Raw genomic sequence first — 19,234 nt, 5'->3', positions numbered from 1 at the left:
TTCAGAACTGTGCTGATCTGAAGCCAGGAGCCAGGAGCTTCTTCTGGGTCTCCCACGTGGGTGCAAGGGCCCAAGGACTTGGGCCATCTTCTACTGCTTTCCCAGGCCATAGCAGAGAGCTGGGTTGGAAGTGGAGCATCCGGGTCTCAAACCAGTGCCCATATGGGATGCCGGCACTGCAGGCAGCAGCTTTACTTGCTACACTATAGCACCGGCCCTCTATCATCCTTTATTTACTTATCTGAAAGTCAGTGACAGAGAGGAGACACACACACACAAGAGAGAGAGAGAGAGAGAGAAGGAAAGAGAGGTCTTCCATTCACTGGTTCACTCCCCAAAATGCCCACAACCTCCGGGGCTGAAGCCAGGAGTCAGGAGCTTCATCTGGGTCTCTGGCGTGGCTGGCAGGGCCACCTTCCATTCTTCCCAGGAGCACTGGCAGGGAGCTGGGTTGGAAGTGGAGCAGCCAGTACTCCACTTTGCACAGACTTTTTGAAGTCGTATTACCCATTTCTGGAGGGCAGCTTAACGTCTAAATCAAGAGGCTTTAGAAGCTGTCCTTGGCCAAAGGATTGCCTTCTAGAAACTGATCCCAAGGAAGAGACCAAGGCTGCAGGCAAAAATACCCAAAGCTGTTCACCCCAGCACCAGCATGCTTTGTAAGAGAAAAGGAGGAAGGCCAGCGCCACGGCTCACTAGGCTAATCCTCCACCTGCGGCGCCAGCACCCCAGGCTCTAGTCCTGGTCGGGGTGCTGGATTCTGTCCCGGTTGCTCCTCTTCCAGTTCAGCTCTCTGCTGTGGCCCAGGAGTGCAGTGGAGGATGGCCCAAGTGCTTGGGCCCTGCACCCCATGGGAGACCAGGATAAGTACCTGGTTCCTGGCTTCAGATCAGCGCGGTGCGCCGGCCGCAGCGCGCCACCACCGGATCCAGGAGACTGCCTAACGAGACCATTTGGATCTGATCACACAACTCTTACAGTGAACTGGAGGATTAACGCTGGAAATTTTGATAATGTCTGAAGTAAAGGCAACAAGAAAAAATACTAAGGTGGTAGATAGATCTACAAGATACTAAATATTCAGAACTGTTAGTGGCTTTGGTTTATTTAGTAATTTATTGCTAAATTCTCTGCGATGACCAGAAATCTCATTGGAAGAGGACAGAAAAATGCATCAACATCAGCCTTCGAGGGATTAAAAAACAGACACAGGCAGTGATGTCCAAAAATCCCATGAGCACCTGGGGTCTGCAGTAAGAGGAGCTGGAAGGCCCCAGAACCCTGGTGGGTGCTGAAGTGTGGGCACCCCCAGCAGGAAGCCTGGCTCTTCAGAACCGCCAGGCAATTCCCACGGCCCAACGGCCCCGTGGCTCGAGGTTCCGCTGCTCCGCTTCTGATCCAGCTCCCTGCTATTGCACCTGGGAAAGTGGTAGAACACGGCCCGAGTGCTTGGCGCCCTGCTATCCATGTGGGAGACCCAGACCCAGACCCAGACCTGGGGAGGGAGCCAGCGGATGGAAGACCTCTCTGTGTCTCCCTCTTTCTCTCTCTCTCTCTTTTTTTTTTTTTTTTTTTTTTTTTTTTGACAGGTAGAGTTAGACAATGAGAGAGAGAGACAGAGAGAAAGGTCTTCCTTCTGATGGTTCACCCCCTAAATGGCCGCTACGGCCAGCGTGCTGCACCGATCTGAAGCCAGGAGCCAGGTGCTTCCTCCTGGTCTCCCATGGGGTGCAGGGCCCAACCACTTGTGCCATCCTCTATTGCCCTCCCAGGCCACAGCAGAGAGCTAGACTGGAAGAGGAGCAACCGGGACAGAACCGGCGTCCCAAACGGGACTAGAACTCGGTGTGCTGGCGCTGCAGGCGGAGGATTAGCCTAGTGAGCCGCGGCACCAGCCCCCCTCTTAGTCTCTCTCTGTGTCACTCTGCCTTTCAAATAAGTAAATGTTTTCCTTACATACACACACACACACACCCAAAAGCTTTAAAATCCTTCTTAGTGCACCCATCTGGGAAATGATTCCTGGGTACCTACTCTCCATTCACACACAGCCCTGCTGGGCAGGAACGTGACAATCCAGGCACTGCCACCTCCACCACCCAAGCAAACAAAACAGGGTGAGCTGGGTGGTGGTCTGTGTCCCCTGGAACGAGGCCTCGCGGCACAGTGGCAGCGTGTTGGACACGCCGGCTCGGGCCCTCAGATCCACCGCTGTACACCTTGCCCAGCCCGAAGGGACCTGGTCTCCCTCAGGATCGATGCCTCCGACTTAGAAAATAAATACAACCCGGCCAGGAGGGCCGCTGGCGCGGGATGACCCTGTAACTCTTGAAGACGCTCACTCTTCCCCCGGGGCGAGCTGTAGCCTATAAATTACAGCCTCCCATTACTACAGCGGCATCTTTAGCTTTTTTCTCCACATAGCATTTCTACGCCAAGGGGGAGCAGCCGCGGCTCTACTTTGAAAAGCAGTGCAGGTGTTTTGGAGACAAATTAAGCAACGCGCCTCTCCTCCCGCCAATTAATGAGACGCCAGCCAGTTGCACCTTAGGAGAGCATAATCTTTTACGAAGTTATTCTGCCCGAATATTCCAAGTACCAAGTGGCCATTGCCCTGAAAACCTCCGTGCTGTAGAACAGTGACGGCACCAGCGTAGGGCACCGGGAAGCGCTCCTTCGACACCTGGCAGCAGCTGGTAGCCACCTGAGGCCAGTTCACAGACAGTAATAAAAGCTCCCTTGAAATAACACGAAGGTTCAGACACTCTGATAAAAGCCAACAACTTCAAAGGCAGGGCTGCAGAGCCCATTCCTAACCCTCCTCATTGTCTCATGCCAGGGCTGGCTTCTGGGCTTCCCCTCCCCACCTTCTCTGCCCTGGCTTTGCCCATAGGCCTCAACCAGCCAGGAGGAGGGAGTCCAATGTCACACTCATTCACTCCCTTGGGAGGAAGGGGCCTAGGTCACCGTGTATGGACCTGGTGTGATGCCACCAGCCCTGGACCAATGAGAAGGCAGTTCTGACACAGAGGAGAGAGCATCTGGTCTTGCAGGTAGGATGCCCAAGTCTCACATCAGAGTACATGGGTTCAATTCCCGGCTCCGGCTCCGGCTTCCAACTTCCTGATAATGCACACCCTGGGAGACAGCAGATGATGGCTCAAGTACTTGGGTTCCTGCCACCCATAAGGGAGACCTGGATGCAGATCTGGGCTCCTGGCTTTTAGCCTGGCCCTGCCCTGGCTACTGTGGACATCTGGGGAATGAACCATTGGATGGGAGGTTCTCTGTCTCTCAAACAAAAAATATTTCAAGAAAAAAAAGTAGTAATTAAAAAAAATGCAGAGTGAAAGGTCTCCCATTCACAGGTTCACCCCAAATGACTGCAATGGCCGGAGTTGGGCCTTTCTGAAGCCAGGAGCCAGGAGGTTGCTCCCGGTCTCCCACATGGGTGCAGGGGCCCAAGGACTTGGGCCATCTTCTACTGCTTTCCCAGGCCACAGCAGAGAGCTGGATGGGAAGAGGAGCAGCTGGGACTCAAACCGGTGCCTATATGAGATGCCGGCATTGCACGTGGCGGATTAACCTACTGGACTACAGCTCTGGCCCCACTTCTGAAAAGTCAGCCAAGCACAGGAAGCCACTGTTTCCAGTGTCCCCTTACTTGCTCACTTAGAACAGACTGTAGGGCCGGTGCCGCGGCCATTGGAGGGTGAACCAACGGCAAAGGAAGATCTTTCTCTCTGTCAATCTCTCTCTCACTGCTGTCCACTCTGCCTGTATCTTAGCCAGATGGAGCGCGTATGGACATGTGGGCCCATATTTTGTTTTGTTTTGTTTTTTAATATCTATTTGGAAGGCAGAGTTAGAGACAGAGATGGAGAAAGATCTTCCATCAGCTGGTTCACTCCCCAAATGGCTGGAATGGCTGGAGCTCCTCAGCCAGGAGCCTGGAACTCCATCTGAGTTTCCCACGTGGGTGCAGGAGCCCAAGCACTTGAGCCATCTTCTGCTGCTTTCCCAGGCGCATTAGCAGGGAATTGGATTGGAGGTGGACCAGCCTGGACACGAATCGGTGCCTTTATGGGATGCAGGCGCCGCAGGCAGTGGGGCCCTAACTGGCTGTGTCACAACACCGGCCCCCCTCCTGTGCTTTCTTACAGATAAAGCTGCAATGAATGGTGGTGGACAATCTATTTACCAACTCTCTACTCGTGGACATTTTGGTTTTGTTCTTTTTTTGCTGCAAGCAATGATGCAATGAACTATCTAAAAAAAAAAAATGCATCATTGCACATGTAGGCACATATCTGTATAAGAAATTCCCAGACGTGGAACTGCTTGTGCACTTTTAATTTTAATAAATATAGTCAGGATCTTCCCTGATTTACACTTCCATCAACAATGATGAGAGCATTGTTCCTAGCTGTCACATCTCCAGAGTAAATTTGCATTTCTCTCTTTGCCAGTGGGCTGAACACCTTCTCATATCGTTTGGATTTCCTTTTCTGTGTATGGTCCATCTGTTTAGCCCTCCTTTACAAATTGTGTTGATTGTCTTTTTCTTTTACTTTTTAAAAAAGATGTATTTATTTGAAAGGCAGGGTGAGACAGAGGGAGAGAGAGATCTTCCATCCACTGATTCATTCCCCAAATGGCTGCAACAGCTGGGGCTGGGCCGGGCCAAAGGTAGAAACCAGGAACTCTATATGGGTCTACCACATGAGTGGCAGGCGCCCAAGTCCTTGGGGCTTTCCAAGCGCATTAGCAGGAGGCTAGATCAGAATTGGAGCAGCCAGAACTCTGACATAGGGCGCCAGCTTCACTAGCAGTGGCCTCATGCACTGTGTCACAATGCCAGCCACGATGACCTTTTTCTCATTGATTTACAGCAGCTTTTTAGATGGTAAGGGAACGAGTTCAATCTGAAATATGTTGCAAAAAATGTCTTTCTAGCTGTAAGAACTGGAGACCTTTTTGGCTTTGTTAGTGACAATTTTGCCACACAGAAATTCTGTACTTGTGTAGGGCCAAATTTATTACATTTTTCATGGCTTCTGGGTTTGAAGTCATATTTAGAAAGTATTTCTCCAAGTGTACTTTTGAACAAAATAATTATCGTCTTTAATCATCTGCAATTAACTTTTTCATAATTTATTCATTTTTGAAGATAGCTGTCTAATTGTCTCAAGACACAAAAAGCCATCTTTAGTTTATCTCCTCTCTGCCAGCTCAGGCCTGGTTATCTCAGAACCAAACTCTTTTTTTTTTTTTTTTTTTTTTTTGACAGGCAGAGTGGACAGTGAGAGAGAGAGACAGAGAGAAAGGTCTTCCTTTGCCGTTGGGTCACACTCCAATGGCCGCCGCGGCCAGCGCGCTGCGGTCGGCGCACCACGCTGATCCGATGGCAGGAGCCACGTGCTTCTCCTGGTCTCCCATGGGGTGCAGGGCCCAAGCACTTGGGCCATCCTCCACTGCACTCCCTGGCCACAGCAGAGAGCTGGCCTGGAAGAGGGGCAACCGGAAAAGAATCCGGCGCTCCGACCGAGACTAGAACCCTATGTGCCGGCACCGCTAGGCGGAGGATTAGCCTAGTGAGCCGCGGCGCCGGCCAGAACCAAACTCTTTCTCTCCACTGCCCTCCCACTTGTGAGCCAAGAGTTGCTCCCTAGTACCAAGCTTGACAGTCACACAAGCTGTACTGCACCTCAGTAACAGTGCAGAGACCTCTCACATCACAGCTAAGGACGCTGGGATCCCAGACTTGCTATGACCACGGACAGAGCAGCTTAGCGTTTAGAATTTCTTTTTATTACTATTCAAGGAGAAGCATCGATTTTGCCAGAAATTCTGTTCAATCAATGGATACTTATTAAACAGGCACTCTGCCCAATAGCAAGGCAGGCTCTCCAGAAGTAAATGACACAGCTGAGTTGTCAGCAAGCTCAACAGAGTAAGCAAGAGGAGGCAAGAGGCGCCTGGGCTTGTGCAAAGCCTGGTTCCTCCTGCAGGGCGTGGTGTGTGCAGGGATCAGAGATGCCTGGTTTGCAGCTGGGCCTCACACCAGCGCTACTTGGACCAAAAATCAAGTGCGAGCGTTCAGCAGTGAGGCAACGATGGGACGAGGCAGCGTGTCTGGCAGAAAGGAAGTGAAGTGACTCAGTGCTGGCTGTGGGCAGAGTTTTAAAAGAAGCAGGCTTCTCTGAAAATCTGTGGTCACTGGCAGGCCTTCATGTGGGTTTGGGTTCTGGGCCCCAAACGGCGAGCTGAGAATTACGAGGAAGAAGATCCACCCGTAGGACCTTCGGGTATCCGGCAGAATGAAGGAAACACAAGCCCATCCTGGGAGAAGGTGCCCTCATCCCATCCCTCAAAGGATTCTCACAGATGGAAGTCTAACGCACAGTCGAAAATCAGAAATACCCGCGAACTGCTTATCTTCTTAGAACTGTATCTGTGAAATCTGTTCTCTTCATTTTAATAAAAAAAATTTTTTTAAAAAGACACACGTAATTTTTTTTGTACTAAAATACTCTTACCTTTTCATTCTCATGTGAGAGTCAACAGAGACACCCAACAGAACCACACCTGCAAACACTTCACATCTTGGAATTATTGGGACGAGAATACAAAATAAATGCTCAGTACAATTAAATATAGAATCTCTATTAAACTCACTGGATAAGCATAAAAAATAACTACAATGGATTAAAATGCGTCAAATATATTAAATCTGTGAGTTAATATTGGTACTGAAACACTTCACTGGAAGGGCTAACCAGAAGACAAGAGGTAGCTAGAGGGAGAATTAGTGAACTGGAAGACATTACCATGAAAACATCCAAAGTTAAGAAAAAGATGAGAAGTGAAAAAGAAGAGACAAAAAGGACAGCATGGAACTGCACACACACTGAATGGAAGGTCCCAAGACAGAGACTGTAGAGAGAAACCAGTGTGGTGTCAGGAATCCCAGATAGGATACAATTTGCTCCTCACGATACTAAATGGCAAAGCTCGACACATGAACACACACACACACACACACACACACACACCCCAAGCTGAAGAATTTACCCAAGAGGACAGTAACTGGGCTACTGGCTTCTCACTATCGAAAATGAAAGCCAGAACACGGTGGCATTCCGCTTGCCAGTACTGGACAGAGCCAACGTCTCATACCTGGTGAGACCATCTCGCGAGAAAAAGGATGAAATAAATGCAAGTTCAGCTAAGCAGAAACTGAAAGCTTAGTACTCTAAGACCTTCCCACATGATGTTCTGAGATGAAAAGTGAGTAAACCAAATGGAAATGTGTAGAAAATCAAGGCAAAAATGAGCCACTCACAAAGATAAAACAGCACCCAATTTGTGGGATTTACGAGAGAAACAAGATAAAGCTAACCCACTGTATGACAACTGAATGTGAGCAGGGACAGAGGTGACTTTATGACCAGCTTTGTTTGAAAAAAAAATAGAGAGAGAGAGAGAGACACCGGTGAACTTTAAATCTTATGCAGGCTGCATGCATCAAAAGAATGAAATCAAGTATACAAGTTCCAAAGTAGTAAAGAGAACGGAATGACCAAAAGAAAAAATTCAATCAATTTAAAAGAACAAACAGAAGAATCAGAAAAAGAACACACAGAAAGCACAAAACAGGATGGCAGGGCAGTTGCTATGGCACAGTAGGTTAATCCTCTGCCTGCAGTACCAGTATCCCATATGGGTACCAGTTCTAGTCCCGGTGCTCCACTTCTGATCCAGCTCTCTGTTATGGTCTGGGAAAGCAGTAGAAGATGGCCCAAGTCTTTGGGCCCCTGCACCCGCGTGGGAGACTGGGAGGAAGCTCCTGGCTCCTAGCTTGGGATCGGCACAGTTCTGACTGTTGTGGCCATTTGGAGAGTGAAGCAGAGGATGGAAGATCTCTCTCTCTGTGTCTCTCCTTCTCACTGCCTGTAACTCTACCACTCAAATAAATAAAATCTTAAAAAAAAAAAAAAAAAGGTAGGAAGAAATGTGTATGTATACAAAACTACAACAAATGTAAATGGCCTAAGCTCTCCAGTTAAACCACATAGATGTCAGACTAGATTTAAAAACAAAAGGAAACTCAGCTCTAGTCTATCTATAGGGGACAGGAGGACAGGGACATAGGCTAAGAGACCTCACCAGGCAGGCAAAAGCAAGTGGTAGAGAACCATAGCCAAGGCACCGGAGTATGGCAAGGAGAGGAGGGACCCAGAGAGATGGCCAGCTCCAAAGGGGACAAGACTATCCATGACAATAGCTACTGCAGAGTACTTAGGGAAAGTCACAAAATGGATGTGACTGGGAGGTGGCTCTCTCCTCTGGGAGAGCCCGGAGTGGGTGTGCATGGGGAAAATACTCTCCACTATTGTTGAGGAGGAGATGGGGAGAAAGAGAAAGGGTGGACTCTCCTGAAGTCCTTGGAGGAGAAGGGATGCAGGAGACAAGTCTACAGCTGTCATGGGGAACTGGGGTGCGGGGAGAGGTGGGACAGGACAGGACCCGGAAGAACAAGGGTGGGACTGGCAGTGGGCATTGGAGAATGGCCCAGGGCCAGCACAGGTTTTGCAGCTCAAGGTGGGGGTGGGCAGGGCTGTTTCAAGGACAGTGGCTAAGCTGTTTCTGAGTAATGGTTGTCTCCTAGTGGCCAGTGCTCTACAGCTGGAGGAGGCCCTGAGGGGAGGTGAGCCCAGGATCCCAGCATCAGCACCAGCAGCCATCAGGGGGTACCTGGTCCTTCCCGAGGGGATGGCTTGCACACACGGCTCCTGTGTGACATGTGCAGGACGGCCACCCCAATCTGCAAGCCCAAGAGGTGGGGTCCACAGCGGCGTCTGGCACCACCCAAAAACCAAACCACACACCCCCAGGAGTCGCCACCAAAGCGGTGTGGAGCTTGGAGGGTGGCTTCCTGCTTTCTGTAGCAATTATTCTCACTGACTCCACACGTAGGAAGGGTTTTCAAAAGGTTCCCAGAAAATGCATATTATGAAAGAACTATGCAGGATTCCTCCTTTTTTTTGCACCAAAATACTCTTACCTTTTCATTCCATTTCCCACAAATATTCAAAGTACTCTTGTTCCCACATATGTAAGAGGTAGGGAAGAAGAAAAATTGGGCCACTGTGTGATCCCTTATCCTCAGCTTCTGACTGCACTGCAAACCCTCCCGTGTCCATCAGTTCTGAGTACCTCCAGAAGTACACACAATAGAATCCACGTCCAATACCAGAGACCCCTGGGACAGTGGTGGCTGTCAAAGACCCAGGCAAAACCAACACATTTCTAATAGGCTTCTACTGTGTTTACAAATAAGTATATTCATATGCAGTCAAAATAATGCATAGTCAGGGGCCCGCACTGTGGTGTAACAGATAAAGCCACCAGCTGCAGTGCCAGCATCCCATATGGGCACCGGTTTGAGTTACAGCTGCTCCACTTCCAATCCAGCTCTCTGCTATGGCCTGGGAAAGCAGTGGAAGATGGCCCAAGTCCTGCACCCATGTGGGAGACCCGGAAGAAGCTCCTGGCTCCTGGCTTCGGATTGGCACAGCTCTGGCTGTTGCAGCCATGTGGGGAGTGAACCAGCGGAAGGAAGACCTCTCTCTCTCTGACTCTCCTTCTCTCTCTGTGTAACTCTTTCAAATAAATAAATAAATAAATCTTAAAAACAAAACAAAACAAAAAGCATGGTCAGAGAAACCCAATAGCACAGAAATGAATGAAGGAAAGACCTCTGTACCTGGGGTAAGGCATTAGGGATAGGGGAAAGGGAAGGTCTCAGAGCCACGCACGTTAATTAGCAGGCCGTTTGAAGCTGCTGCTTTTACATAGACTTGGCACCGCCTTGGTTCTAACACCCTTTAATCCCTCCCTTTCAGAACTACCCCGACTTCCTGTTATCCTCACACTTCCCCCTAATTGAAGGATGCGGCTCTTCAAGTGCCTTCTTCCCGATTCTAGAACCTTTAACTTAGCCTTTGGTGTGGCAGCAACCTTGTTTTCGACTTCTTTGCGTTGCAAATGTGCATGAGCCGGGTCCAACTGTGATAGACGCTTTCCTGGGCTGGCCTGGCAACCTGGCACTTGGCAACAGGTTTCTTTGGGAAAATCCTTCCTGGTTTACACATGGGCAACTGGAGACAGCTGCAAAAGAGCCCACAGCTTGCCCCTAGTCCTGCCCACCCTGCTACTAAGGTAGGGACCTGGCTGCCTGGGATTCCAATCCGGGCTCTGACACTTGCTAGGTGTGTGACCTCAGGAAAGGTATTCAAGCTAAATCAGATAAAGTGAGACACCTTTAACAGGTTCCTGGGGAGGGGTGGGGGAGGGGAACAGGTGTTTGGCAAATTGGTTAAAATGCTCACATCGCGTATCAGGAGGGCCTGATCCCAGCTCCAATCCAGTTTCTTGCTAATGCACACCCTGGGAGGTGATGGCTCAAGTATTTGGGTCCCTGCCACCCACATGGGTAACCTGCATTGAGTTCTGGCCTGGCTTCAGCCTGGCTCAGCTCTGGCTGTTACAGGTATTTGGGGAGTAGATGAATGATCTCTACGTCTCTGCCTTTCAAATCAAATGAAAATCAATAAATCAATAAATAATTTCCTGGAGGGGCTGGCATTTGGCTTAGCAGTTACTGGTGTAGAGGCCTGTGTCATCCATGGGCGTGCCTGGCTCTGGTACCTGCCTCTGGTCTCTGACTCCAGCTTCCTCCCTCCAAAACAAACAATTACATTTTAAGAGTTCATGGAGCCGGCGCTGCGGCTCACTAGGCTAATCCTCTGCCTTGCGGCACCGGCACACCGGGTTCTAGTCCCGGTCAGGGCACCGGATTCTGTCCCGGTTGCCCCTCTTCCAGGCCAGCTCTCTGCTGTGGCCAGGGAGTGCAGTGGAGGATGGCCCAGGTGCTTGGGCCCTGCACCCCATGGGAGACCAGGAAAAGCACCTGGATCCTGGCTCCTGCCATCGGATCAGCGCGGTGCGCCGGCCACAGCGCGCCGGCGGCCGCGGCAAACATTGGAGGGTGAACCAACGGCAAAGGAAGACCTTTCGCTCTGTCTCTCTCTCTCACTGTCCACTCTGCCTGTCAAAAAATAAAAATAAAAAAATAAGAAATAAAAAAAAAGAGTTCATGGAAAAATGAAATTAAAAGATAATTTTATTTTGGTACAGTGGTTTAGATGCTGCTTGGGATCCACAATCCTTCCCAGAGTGCCTGGGTCTGAGTCCTGGCTCTGGCCTTGAACTCCAGCTTCCTGCCACTGCAGACCCTGGGAGGCAGGGGTGACGGTTCAGGCAGCTGGCTTCTTGCCACCCACGTGAGAGATGTAGACTGAGTTCTTAGCTCTGGCTTGGGCCGCAGCCCAACCCTAGTCACCGTAGGTGTTTGGAGAGTGAACCAGTGGAGAGGAGATCTAGCTTTCTCTTCCTGAGTGCCTCTCAAATACATAAATGAAACACAGGACTTTCAGAACGGCTCAGTGGCGCAGTGGGTGAAGCCGCCACCTGCAATGCTGGCACCCCCTGGGAGTCCCTGCTGCTCCTCTTCCAATCCAGCTCCCTGCTAATGCGCCTGGGAGAGGAGCAGACGATGGTCCAAGTACTTGGGTCTCTGCACCCACATGGGAGCCCCAGATGGAGTTTTTGGCTCCTGGCTTTGGCCCAGCCCAGCCCAGGCCATTGAGGCCATCCAGCAGGTGGAAGATCTCTCTCGCTCTCTCTCTGCCTTTCACATAAATAAAATAAATCTTTTTTTAAAAAAGTTTGCAGCAAAACAAATGCATGTTTGAACTCCACTTTCCCAGGAACTTTCGCAGCACCCTGGTTTATTTACACTAGAATCCTGCCTGGCTGCTTAACCAAAGAGCTGGGCAACTCTAGGCTTTAAGGGCCCAGACCCCTTTGAAGCTGACAAGCCCCCCCAAGAGTGCACACACAGAACCCGGGCACTGTTCTGTGCCCTGGAGCCCAGCATCCCCCCACACACCGCCTCTCCTCAGGGATCTGAGGCTCTCAGGGACGGGGCCCGGGACAGCTCTCTGCCCTGGCTGTGGGTTTTTTTTTTTTTTGGCAGAAAAATTACCGTTCTTCCCCAAAGCCTCTGACCCTTCCCGGTTTTCTCTTACTGAACCCTCCCAGGGGCAGAACTCCACATGCGTTTTGGGAATGACCCGATTCTCTGGAGAAGCTCCGGGGCCCGGCTCCTCTTCGTTACTGCCTGAAGTGGGACCCCAGTCTGGATGAGAGCTGCCGGGCCCCTGCCCCTAAGTCAAGGCTGTGCAGGCCCCGGTCCTCACCCTAACAAGCACCACCCACGAAAAGTCAGGAGGCATCTGTGGGATGACTCCAGCTGGCTGAGCAAGGCCTTGCCTGAGGTCACCCCACAGGCTGCACTTCCGGGTTCACGTCACCTTGCACAGGGTTCTTGCGAAAATGCACATTCAGCAAGTCTGGGGGTGGGGGTGAGGTTCTGCATTGGTAACAAGGGCCAAAGACTGCTGATGCTGCCAGCCAGGGACCACCCGCAGACAGCGGGTTTACGGCTGTACCCCCCTGGCTAGGGCGACTTCCCCCCACCGTTCAGGTCACTGTTTGTCCCTCACCCTGCCCTGACCATGCCTCTGTACTTCTTCCTTTGAAGCCTGGGTAACAACATAATTAAAGAGTGCTTGTGTAATTATTAGTTCCCTTCCTGCCTCCCAGGGAGGCTGCCCGCCCCAGGAGGGCTGGACCTGCAAGGTATCTAGTGTATCACACTGCAGTCCACAGGTGAGGGTCTGCACACCTGGGGAGCATCTTCCGGAGGCACAAGGCCAACAGGAAGGCTTCTTAGCATTAAAATGTCCCCAAGTTCCAACTACAAGGGCACTTCGAAAAGTTCACGGGAAACAGAACTAAAAGATAAGCTTATTTTGGTACAAAAATCTTTGACATCCACGCATACATACATGCCAACCAACATTGAAGACCTTTTGCAATCAAAAGGTCTCCTAAACCTTTATCAAGTACAAAATCAGGTTCTAGCCACTCTGCCAGGGGAACAGTTAGGCACCCCCAAAATAAGCATTCCCTTGTACACCCACTGCATCCGCCAGCCCCCGGCACCAGGAGTATATTGGCAAAGGAGGCCGGACGTCTGTCCCTGGCCTGCCTCCCTCTGCTACAGACCAACCACTGTTGTCTAGTTTTTCTTTTCTTTTTATTGTTTGAAAGACAGAGTGACAAGGGCTGGCGCTGTGGTGTAGTAGGTTAAGCCTCTGCTCGCCAACACCAGCATCCCATAAAGGTGCCAGTTCAAGTCCCGGCTGCTCCACTTCTGACCCAGCTCCCTGCTTATGGCCTGGGAAAGCAGCGGAAGATGGTTCAAGTGCTTGGGTCCCTGCACTCACTTGGGAGACCCGGAAGAGGCTCCTGACCTCGGATTCACCCAACACTGGCTGTTGTGGTGCTCGGATACACGATGCTGGCACCCCGGCCCCCACCTTTCTGGAACCCCAAAGCTCCCTGGCATGCGCAGAGAGACACCGTCTGCCATCAGCCCATCTGGGTGTCAGAGACCAGCTCTGTGGCCCTGGACAAGTTACTTAACTCTTCTGTGCTGCTTCCCAGTCTGCCAGATGAGAACAGCAGGACTGCAGGGGATGGCGGGCAGGAAGCCCTTCGCATAATCGTGGCCCAGAATGTCATCGTTAGTGTCATCTTCCTCCTCGTTCCTGAGTCCAGCTCAAAACCTCTCCTTTGTCGCCTGCAAGGCTCCACCCCAGGCAGGCTCCACTCCTCCCAGCCCCCTCCTGCCTCACCTGCCTGGAGCCGGTTTGAGGCAGTGACTCACAGCACAGCTCTGCAGCTCCCATCAATCACCTGCAGGTCCCCGCCTCTGTGTGTGTCATTCATGGGTTTCTTCAATTCTCACGTCCAGGGCCCACTAGGCACCAGCCCTACAGGGCGTGTGGGCCCGGGTCTTGCCGGCACTGAGCAAGGCAAAGCCCACGGACAGAGATGGGTTCAGGTCTCCGACCCTCCTGGGTGTCCTCACCTTTCCTCCTGACCTATCTGAGACAAACCACATCCAAGTACACAGGAAGTCCTTGGGGATTCTGGAACACCCTGACAACTCAGCTGCACTTTGGAACAGCTGGACTTTGAGGAAGTCAGCGCCTGAACAGGCAGAAGCAGCCAGGTCCCCCTGGTAGTCCCACTGGCCACAGAATCCTCCAGAGCAGTGAGTGTACCGCACCTGGAAACAGCACCTTCACCCCGCCCAGGCACGCAGAGCACGGCACGGCACGAGCCCAGGTTTCACGCTCTCATAGCGGAGCCGCCCACGGGGGAAACTGACCCCGGAAGCTCAGGTTTCAGTGGCCACGCTGCCACTGACTGTGTGGTCCCAGGCGTGGGACCTGCCTCTTCCAGTTTCTTTCAGACCCGTCTCTAGGGTCCTCTCTGCCAGCTTTGATGTTTTAGGGCTGGCCCAACCCCCTGACGTGAGACTCAGCAGGTGGATTCCTGAATCCCACAGACGGAGCCCCTGCTCTGGCCAGGCCCTGGCTAGGCTGAGGCGTCCGGGGGTGAACAGTGCCCGGTGAGGACCTGCCCCCAGCTTCAACACTGGGCACAGGGTCTCCTCTGCAATGCACCAGACTCTTCCTTGTACTCACTCCCTCCCTCTAGAAACAAGTGGTGCTTCCTGACAACCCCACAACCTTGCTGGGGATATCCCGGGCCACCTGGCAAGCCGAGGCACAATCTCCGGTGGTCCCGCTAATCGTCCTTCTTCCAACTCCAGCACCATTCCAGACCCTGGCCGTCTCCTCGCCTCTACACAGAGAGCCTAAAAGAAGTTTCTCTGTGGCTGGACTGGAAGTGACCCTCTCCTCCCCCCAGCAAGAAGAATGGTCTGCTGGCCACTTATCATGGGATGGGGGCTCCCGCAGGAACCAGCCTGGAGACCAGCAAAAGGCGCTAGGGGCTCCCCACTCCAGGCACCCTGAGTATGACCCAAATGTCCAACGCCCCTTACCCAAAACAAACAGCTCTATCCCACTGCCCAACACACAGGAAAGCCAAGAGCACCAGCCGGGCGGGAGCTGTAGGTGATGAATGACAGGTACTCCTTCCCCGCCACCCCATGGAACCACCAGGAAAGTTCTAGAAAATACTCGCTTTGGCCATAGTAGGTCTCAGAAACCAAACCAGACAGGCCCATCAGTTTCGACGGCAACCAGGAATACATGTCCTAACACCTAATGATGGCCAAGGACCCTTCCTCCCCTGTCCCCAGGGGGCCCCACTGGGTCTGTGAGAAGCCCCTGGTGAGGACGCCATGGAGAGGCAGGGCCCCCGGCCCCACATTCGGCAGAAAAGAACTTTGGCTGTTTCTACTTACACTTGTACAACCGCCGGCCCGCGAGAGCAGCTTCAGAGCTGGCTGGGTAACCCCCCAGGAGCCAAAGTCCTTCTCGGCACACACCTGTGGGGGAGTTTTGTGAATTTCCCAAGTGCCCAGGGGGACTGGTTCCGACCCCTCCAGATGGCCGACTGGCAGGGAGGCTCCATCACCGAACTGAAGACGCTCAAGGGTGGGCCCCCAGGGCGCCGGGAGGGGCCGGCCCCGGGCTGTGGCCCCGACAACGCAGCCGGCCTACTGTGGCCGCGTTGGCCCACTCGGCGCTGGCCAAGCAACACACAGGCACCTCCCTGGCCTCTTCAATCTTCCCAAACTACAGTTCAGACCGGAGGCAAACAGCTGCAGCGACCATAAAAGTCATCTTAAAAGGCAAGTTGAAAACACACACACACACACACACACACACCCAATACGCACTAGTTAGCAAGTCCGCGGTTTAGGGGGGCGGTGGCACCAGGGCCAGACCCGACGGATCTGCGCGCCCCGGGTGGGAACAGCGGAGCTGCCCGGTCGGTTCCCAGCCTCTGGGTCCACCCGGCAGCCGGGAGGGGGCCCAGATCTGACGCCGCCGATCACGCCCCGCAGCTCCGTCCAATTAGGAAAATGACCGCAAGGAGACGGGGAGAGGGCGTCCAGGAGAGGAGATGAACCCTGGGAGGCTGAAGAGCTGCCGCGGGGACACCCCCCCCCGAGCCCCCCACCCCCCGGAGCCGGCGAGCCGGAGCCTTCAACAGGTCTGGGCCGGGGGCGCCCCGCCGCGGCCGGGTTTGGGGAGGGGGTCGGGGGGGTCCCCGCGGTGCCCAGAGCGCAGCGGCGTCCGCGGTCCTCCCGGGCGCCCCGACCCCCGCAGCGGCCGGCGGGGGAACGCGCAGCCACCCCACCCGGCTGCAGAATAAAGTTTGCGGGCGGCCGCAGGGGCGGGGCGGCGAGGGGGTGAAACTTCGCGTCCCGGGCCCGGCGCGGGGGGAGCGCAGCCAGCGCGGGACACCCACGTGCGGCCCCGGCGTCGCCGCCGCCGCCGCCACCCCGGCCTCCCGCGCCGCGGCCGCCGCCGCCGCCGCCACCGCCGCGGCGCTCTCCTTTCATTTTTGCTTCTCTCTCTCCCTCTCCCTCGCTCCTTCGCGCGCTCTCCCCGCTCGCGCCCTCCCCCCTTCCCTTCCCCCTCTCCCTCTCCCCCTCCCCCCCGCTCAGACGCCATCTCTCGCTCTTTCCCCGGCTCTCCCGCTCTCCCTCCAGCTCGCCGGCATGAGGGAATGTGGAAGTGAAAGGAAAAGACGACATGTTTGCAGCGCGGCGCGGGCCTGCGCGCCGCCGTCCCCGGGGAGAGGCGGGGGGCGGGCCGGCCGCGACCCACCCCCGCGCCCCCCGCGCCCCCCGCCGGCGCGCAGCCCCGGGGGCTGCGGGGCCGCGCGGGACACTCACCCCGGTCCGGGCGCGGCTCCTGCGCTGGGGCCCGCGGCGGGCCGGGCCGGGCGGGCCGGGCCGGGGGGCTCCTGGCTGCCCACGGCCGGGGCTGCTGCTGCGCGCCCGCCTCCACGCGCGCCCGCCGCCGCTCCGCCGCCCTCCCTCCGGCTCCTCTTTCTCTCTCTCTCTCTCTCTCTGCCCCCCCTCCTCTCTCTCTCTCTCTCTCTCCTCTATCCTCGCTCTCTCGCTCGCGCTCTCCCTCCCTGGAAGAAGGGAGCGAGGCAGGGCTGACGTGAAGGGATGCAAAAGAGCTCCTCCTAAGCCAGTTCGCAGAGGAAGAGAGACAGAAAAGCAGCCCTTTTATCTCTCTTTTGTTTTCTCACTTCCTTCCACCCCCAGCACCCCCGCCTGTCAGCCCAAGTTTTCTCTTTCCACCGCAGCGAGGATTTTTTCTGCCTTTTCTTTCTCTCCCTTTCGGCTCAACTCTGCCACTCGAACCGAAAGCCTGCAGGGCTCGCTCGCTCTCTCAGCCCCCTTCCCCTCTTTTCTTCCTCCTTCCTCCTTTCTTATTTCTCTAAAAGGGTTTTGTTTGCTGTGGGAGTTTCGTTTGAAAATCAAGTCACGCCTTTTTTCCTTCTTTTCTTTCTTTCTCTTTCTGTTTTTTTTTTTCCTTCTCTCAGCAGAAAAGGGGAACAAAGATTAACTGAAGCGGGGGAGAGAGAGCGAGCGTCGGAAGCTTGCCTGGAAGCTGGGGGCCCTGCACAAAGGGGGCCGGGGCCCCGCCCCCCTGGAGGCCCTGGGGCGCCCTCCCCGGAGGCCCGTCCGGGGCTGGGGCGTGGGTGCCGGCCTCCTTGGCGAGCGCGGGCTGGGGGGCGCCGCGGCCGCCCCCTCCCAGAGGTGCGTTGTTGACTTAGAGGTTTTTGAAAGTAGGCAGATGGGCTTGCAAACAAACGTCCCCGCAGAGCCTCGAGCGGCCAGCCTGCAACAGCTGTCGGCCGGGCCCTGGACGGCCAGACTCGAGGGAGCGGCGCGGGCCCGGGCGCGGTCGGGGCCCCTCGCCGGCTCCCCGGGCCCAGAGGCTGGGCCCGGGCGCGCGGGCGCACCGCTGGGGGGGCGCCGAGGCGTGGCCGCGGCCTCGCCTCCTCCCGGCTCCCGGGGCAGCCCGGGCACCCGCCGCTCCGAGCCGCTGCTGGCCTCGGCCGTGGGGCGGGCCGGCGCGCAGAGCCGCCCACGGAAGGGTCAATTATTCATGGGGCGCCTGGGCGTGCTCCCAAGACCTGCTCTGTCCTCGGCTTCTCTGGAGGAGTGGAGCGAAGACTGGGTGGTAGAGGGGAGGGAAGGGGGAGGGGGGGACGAAAAAGTTCCCAGAGCAAAGTTGGTCGCATTTCTCGTTTTTTCCCAAGTCAGCATTGAGCACCTGCTGGATGCCTGGCCCTCGCACTGGCGCTGCAGCCAGGGAAGAAAACGTGGGGCTTTGGGTGGCCCCCGAGAGTTTCCGCAGGAAACAATGGGGGGAGGGGGTTGCAGCAGCGCAGGACCGGGTCACGGAGGAGAAGGAACGCCTGGATCCCCTCCCCGCCCTGTCTTCCTTCCCCTTCCTCCCTTCCTTCCTCCCTCCCTCCCTCCCGGCTGCATCTCCCGGCTCCGCCCCTTCTCTTCATCAATTCCTCCCACACTTCCCTGCTCTCCCTGGCTGTTCGCTGGAGGGTCCCTTCTCCCAGCGAGAAGCAGATGCCGAGCCCCATTGTCTGTCCCCCAGTGGCTGCAGCCTTCTGGGGACGGGACCTGCCTGTCCTCACCCCTCCCCCAGCGCGGAGCCCCAAGGCCTCGGCCCCCCACCCCACCCTCCACCAGCTCCCTGTGCTGTGAGCCATGATGACTCCAGTCACTCAGAACATGATTTGTTTCTGGCTGGAGGTAAGAGAGCAGTAGGCTGACAGTTGGTTCAGAAGGAGGCACACCGTGGCACGAAGCCCCCAGTGGAAGCCCCTGGTTGCTCAACACACTTGAGCTGTGATCTCCAGCAAGGAAAAATGCAGCATCAAGTATTCATTCAGCACATACTGGCTACCTACTCGGCGCCGGCTAAGGATCCAGCCGTCATCACAGCACGGCCTTTGCGAGATGAGCCAGGCCACCATGGTGCTGCGTGCCCAGGGTGGAGGGTGCTTTGCATTTCAAGTGTTCAAGGGTGACTCCCTGGAGGAGCAGGCCGGTGCCAGCCCAGGGCATGGGAGGGAACAGCCTGTCCAAGGGCCCCAGGCCAAGAAAACACATTCCCAGAGGTTCTTGGAAGTGTCTGTCAAGAGTTCAAGTGCTTGCAAGTGGAGAGTGAGGGTGGCGGCGGGGCCAAGGTGAGCGGGGTCAGGTGTGAGGTTCCGTGTCCAAGCACCA

At 54.8% G+C, this 19,234-nt stretch overlaps 1 protein-coding gene across 4 annotated transcripts in view; it reads right to left on the bottom strand.

Moving 5' to 3' along the window:
* ZNF710 (zinc finger protein 710) overlaps nt 1-17,608 on the bottom strand; it is a 63,509-nt gene extending 45,901 nt beyond the window's left edge. Inside the window, exons 1-2 of one of the 4 annotated variants that reach the window (XM_051834308.2) lie at nt 16,859-17,559; nt 15,416-15,499 (exon numbers count right to left, since the gene is read on the bottom strand). The gene's annotated coding sequence lies outside the window, so the exon portion shown is untranslated. Of the gene's footprint in view, nt 1-15,415; nt 15,500-15,853; nt 16,470-16,858 lie in introns of those variants that run through there. The other 3 variants (XM_051834309.2, XM_051834307.2, XM_051834310.2) reach the window with 3 other exon arrangements.
* Between the last annotated feature and the right edge of the window lie 1,626 nt (nt 17,609-19,234).

The sequence above is a fragment of the Oryctolagus cuniculus genome, chromosome 12 (assembly GCF_964237555.1).
Source record: "Oryctolagus cuniculus chromosome 12, mOryCun1.1, whole genome shotgun sequence".
Classification (NCBI taxonomy): domain Eukaryota; kingdom Metazoa; phylum Chordata; class Mammalia; order Lagomorpha; family Leporidae; genus Oryctolagus; species Oryctolagus cuniculus.
Note: the sequence above shows the minus strand (reverse complement) of the source record. Positions and strands in the feature narration are given on the sequence as shown.